Source organism: Glandiceps talaboti, chromosome 4, assembly GCF_964340395.1.
Source record: "Glandiceps talaboti chromosome 4, keGlaTala1.1, whole genome shotgun sequence".
In the NCBI taxonomy this organism is placed as follows: Eukaryota; Metazoa; Hemichordata; class Enteropneusta; family Spengelidae; genus Glandiceps; species Glandiceps talaboti.
This window is the reverse complement of record NC_135552.1, coordinates 23,503,681-23,509,680: the sequence shown is the minus strand read 5'-3', so window position 1 is coordinate 23,509,680 and position 6,000 is coordinate 23,503,681. Positions and strand designations below refer to the sequence as shown.

General features: G+C 36.9%; 1 protein-coding gene across 1 annotated transcript in view; it reads right to left on the bottom strand.

Moving 5' to 3' along the window:
* Nucleotides 1-6,000, bottom strand: part of LOC144434352 (G-protein coupled receptor 54-like) — a 62,426-nt gene that overhangs the window by 34,737 nt on the left and 21,689 nt on the right. The window lies entirely within an intron of this gene.

Genomic DNA, 6,000 nt, shown 5'->3' with positions numbered 1-6,000 from the left:
GATTCATCGTTGGTGTTGCTTGCTACCTCTAATGGTTCCAAATTGCATTGCAAAGCCAAAAAAAGAAGCTCGATAAGCCGCAGAATAACTCGAGGGCAAACTGGGCGTCATCCATTGATCCGTAATGGAATTATTCAAAGCATTCAGGCGTAGAGCGGCATGTAACTACTACATATAGCACTACATAGAGAGTATTCAACGTTTCACATCGTGAACAAAAGTTACTGCTTTATTTAGTAGTTTCTCGTTTCAATCTTTGGTGGTTTTCCTTAATTTTACAAATTGGGCAATTTATAAACATTGGAGACTATTTCATTCAGGCGATGACGGGAGATGTGGGTATCTCCACGACATTGCATTGAGCAATAGAGCGAATACATGTACACTTGTGGCGGTACGTGCACTGCAGCACCAACTCAGATCTTAGGTTAAAGTGTACTGAATTCTACGTTCATGTATATGCAGTAGACAAGTGAATATTTCACGTTGGCTTAAACTGGAAAATTTCGTTAACTCCTACGCCAATTTGAGAAAGAAAACCCGAGATTCTTCAATCATCCATTCTTTTTTACAATCAGCTAACCGTGTTTTTTCCGAGTAAATAGCGTATGAATCTCAACAAAAGAATTATGGTGTTTCTCAAAATGACCTCTTTCAACCCCTTTTGATAACCGGATTTAAACTGAATGCCTTCCGTAAGTATTTATGAAAGAAATTTAGCTCTATATCTGTTGCGGCATTGTTGACCATTGATTGTGATACCGAAAAGATGATTGTTGGTCAGAAGTGAAAGGAGTTTCGTTTCTTTTTCCAATAAAGATTTTCAAAGGTGTAAAACTTTTTCAGCTTCGGAATCCTGGAATGCATTGACAGCAGACACTCTCCGTAATGCATGGCACAAACTCAAGTTGAACATCCCTGATGGAGCAGTTACAGAACCGATCGTAACAACTAGTGGTGAAACAGTATCAGATGACGTCGACAACGAAAACATGCTGGTGTGATTGACCAGATCGCTCCCACTGACAGACAGGAAATTTCGGACTGACTTGTACTACGAATGAAGCAGACCCCGGGTACCAAACTTTTGATGATGAAGAGATATTACACGATGCTAAGATTGACACTGAAATTGATAGTGAAACTGAAGATAAAGAAAACGATGTCCCGTGTGAACCGGTATCATCGCACGGCGAAGCGGCAGCTATGTTTTCGCGGTGTTTGTTATGGCTAGAGGCGCAGCCTGATTGTGAACCTACCCAGTTGTTTGCTCCGTAATTTAGACAGAAAAGCAGCAGACAGCCGTGCAATGAAACAGAAACCCCTTACTTCGTTTTCCTGTTTCAACTTTTTTTTTCTCATTGAGTGGCTAAATTGCGGACACATCGTTTGTACATATTGATACAATTTGATTACATTTACATGTCAGTGAACACTATTTATGGATGCAACTATGACAACAGTGCGTTCTTATCAGCTGTCCACCATGTCGTCGTCTTTCTTGTAAATACTTTTTTTTACACATATTCAATTCACAATGTCGTTTTCCTATTATATTCAACTCTTTGTTTAGTTTTAGTATTAAATAAGTACTGTTCATTAAAAAGGTTTCTGTGTAGTATGGTACGTTTCATTTGTCTGAGAGTGCATGTAACATGTGTAAGTGTAATATGCAGCGTATGTGTACCTACATTCTGTTTGAGTGCGACATTTTGACCTGCCCGTCCCATCTCCATGCAGATCGCATATCCAAACTGACCGCATATCCGAACTACTGTACTTCCTAAACTTCTAATCGAAAATCTAAAAAAAACACGATTTCTCTTTATTCATCTGCACATCAGTGTGTGAAATTTAAAAATGATAAGTCCATATTTGACGAAATTGAAACGATGATAAATATTTCATCTGTTTGTGAACTCCACGCTCATTGTAAACCTATTTTAAGGCCAAGGAAAAAATGTTTTCTGGTGAGTTTGAATCACTTACATACCCTGCCTCGCTCTTCTTTTTTCTCGTGTTTGTGCAACCAATGCAGAGTGCAGATCCAAGGGAAACACAAAAAAAGTTGAGTCTTTCTCAGTAGTGTAGAGTACGAGTATAAAGTTGGCATCAGATTCAGATTCAGATCTGAGGCCATCTGATGCTCAATATAACATTGATAAGATAACGCTACCTGAATCTGAATCTGAATCTGACGCCAACTTTATACTCGTTCGATCGATTAATTACTCAAATTGGTCATTAATATTCATCGGATTATTACCAAAACCTAATCAGTTCTGGCCATTATTACCCTAAGGAACATGTCTATGAAATTTCGTTTGAATTGATGCAGCCGTTTTTTCGAAAATGGTGATACATACACACACACATACACACACACACACGCGCACAGACTTCATCAGTATATTATCACCTTCCTTACGGAAGGTAAAAACCGCTGTAACATTGCTTAGGCCTAACAAAAACAAATTCTAAAATTGAGCGTAATCGGAACCACACATTTATTTTATGTACATATATATACTTTCACGTGTGCGTGTCAAGTTATGTTTTCCGTTATTTTCCATATGATCTCTGTGTTATTGGGGTCTTCCCATCAGATGTACAGCCATTACCGATTGGAAAAACAGTTTTATATTGTCTTTTTAAGATGATGTCAGTTTCCACATCCGCTATTTCTCGCGAGACTTCGCGATTTTATTATTTTTTTATAGTTTAGGGTCGGCAGTGAAAAACTAGACGGGGTCGGGTAACTGGAACCAAACAATTCTTTTAGGCCTTATGTCTTTGTATGGAAAGTTTGATACAAAAATGACCGTCTTGAAAAAGTCCACTAAGTTGCTAAACGAGTCGAAGCTCAGTTACTGCATCGAAGATAGCGAGAATTTGTGTCACAATTACAATTTTTTCACACGACCTAACATTGTCAGTGAAAGGCTACATTATAAAATGTTGTCAGTTATGCAGGTAACTGCGTACGACAAACTAGAATTTCCGAAGAACCAACTAGGTGATAATTGAAGAGAGAAAGTCTTCTCAAACAGCTTAGCTAGAGATGACAATTATTTGATAGCATCATAATGGTCTTATTTATTTGCCTAATAGTTCGAAGCCGGAATTAATCAAAATCATGTCCAGGTTGTAAGTTGACGAAATGTGTCCCTTTGAATTAAGTATTTTACCTGAGGCTCTAAAAAGGATGCAGCCTGGGTGGAAGATAACGTCACTCTGACAGATTAATCAACTTTGAAATCCTATCATGATAGGCAGATTATATATTTTACATTGTGTGGATAGTGAAACGAGACGCAAATACCAAATGGACAGTTTCTGCTATGTCTTAAGGGTATATATGTATGTATGTATGTATGTATGTATGTATGTATGTATGTATGTATGTATGTATGTATGTAGACTGACAATGGAATGACACTCAGTTCTCTAACTTATCTCGTTTCGTACAGGTTAAAAACCCTGGCGTTTCAATAGGAGACCGATCAACGTATAACATGTGCAAAGTGTCGGTTTATCTTATACAACCACAGGCATAGTACATGTTTTGTAAGAAATCCATCTATCGTTTAAAGGACATATACATAGCCAAAGCGATGGGGTAAATTTGACAATGTGTACAGTTAATGCAAACTATTCTGATGAAGATTGTGCATATTATCCAGGAAATAATCAGCTGTACTCGTGACGTTGATCCTTTAATGAAAGACAACATTATCTAGAATAAAAAAACGGGTAATACAAATAGGGCATCCATTAGTATAAGCAATCAGTCACACGTTGTATTAACGCCAATAATATATTCATGTGACGACAAAGTGTATAGCCGTGGAAGCTATCCACAATTGCTGTAACCGCCTTTGTACATATTATGTAATATTCATTTAAAATCTTGTTTTTAAGCAATGGTTTATTTTAAACAGAAGAAAAGGGCAAAGGGCGAACGGATCTCAGACAAGACGAAGAAAATGTATCCATATCATAGTACGGTTTGAAGTGGTAATAGCTAGAGTCACGTACTGAGATTACACTACATTATTCGTGAGGTTTCGTTACTGTCTGTGTTGTTTTTCACAGCATGTCTTTTTCGAGTTGTGAAATATTTTTGCAAACCAAATTTCGCATCTTTTTAGAATGAATTAAGCACATTTTCTCATACCGACCACTGAGATACAACATGTTCTTAGACTATAACTCATTAGTAATATAAGTAAAATTGATAATGATATTTGAATGTTCGAATTTACAGTTTTCTCGAAAAATGCCAAAGTAGTCGAAAATTCAATTTGTTGTTTTTAATCAACTACAGAAACATAGAGACTGGCTTACTGCTAAGATGATACAACCAAGATCAAAGCTGTGTGGAAAGTAAAGTCTACACAACATCAATATTATTGAAATCATCGTCATTTTTGACTCTGTCGTTGAGTGGAAGCGTCTTAAAATTATATGTACCGTGTATTAATGCTAACTGTAGTAGTTACAGACAGACAGTTGCTAATTCCAGAATCACAGACATGGTTTATTTGGTGAAGATACTATTGAATAATGTTTCAGAGATAGTGTTGCCTTCAGGGATACATCTGTAACATAACCGTTTTTGGTATGTCCCATAGGGTATGATGTTGTGTTAATGTTACAGTTACACGCATGCATGCATGCATGCATACATGCAATTACAACCGACTTTTTATAGGAGGCACACAGATCCTCACTTAGCGGCGTTTTCAAACGGAAAAAAAATAGATTTTTGCTTCAATTATAACGATGTTGCGTAGACTGTACTTTCCAACAGCTAACATTTTGGTTGTACCACAGTGTTGAAAACAATCTAACCAGTTGTAGGAGATCAATTCGATGAAGTACTAGGTGTATTCATGTAGTGCAAAATAATCAAACATATATATAACTTTGAACAGCACAAGTCACACATCGATTCTCATCGTCTACAATTAGTTCACATCGACTTTCTGTGTCAATCCATTTAATGACTGAGAGCGAAAAATGCTTTGAATACAGAAACAAAAAAAATGGATTTAAAATTGATTAACCCTATAGTATCACAAGATTTACTAGTAATTGCTCCCTAGAACAACATATATACATAATCTACTACTTTTAACGTGAAATGTGATTTAGAAATAATCTATTGAAACTGTTGCTGTTACTTTGTTCAGGAAAAATCTAACCCAGCCTCAGCTAAAATAAATTTGAACAGCTTCGATTATAGTGAAATTTAAATTATGTTTCGAAATCTAATAAAGAAAGGTTAATCAAATTATGACCCAATAATTTTAATTACTCATCGTGCTGTCCTACAATATCTAACTTTAAAGTTTCAATCGTCATCATTTTTCAAAATTCTGTTGACGTTTCGTTTGATGTTGACAGCATTCTGGAAGTCCCAATGTTCAAACTATACGAACTAGTCATTCACAACAGCTGTTGGTGATGGACCTACACACGCGAGTGTGTCATGTCATAAACGGCATAATCCATGGACTTCCTCGGTCAAAGGCAAAATGCCTGAAAAGACCGCACTTAAGGAATGTTCCTAAAGAATCATCACAATTAGCCACACAAGTCTTGCACTAAGCGTTCATTAATGTTTGATGGCTGTCATATGTTTTCCTTCTGTTTGCCCGTTTCAAATGGATGACTCAATTAATGTTTCTAAGCAAGGCGCACGAAAATTTGAATGGAAGCCGTGAACAAACAAGTGGAACATGTACATCTAAGTGACACATTATTTCTGTGAAGGCGTGATGGGGGGCCAAGACGTCTAGCTGCTCGTAACAGAACGTTTTGTAACCGAAACTAAATAATAGAACGAAAAGCAGAAGAGCGTTTTGCTTATCTAATAACATCTGGCGAAGCACTGAGTTGGGAAAGGAGCAAGACGTCAAACGACCCATCACGCCTACAAGAACGCTTCGGAAACCAAACTAAATGACAAACCCAGAATTAATATCCATGAAATGA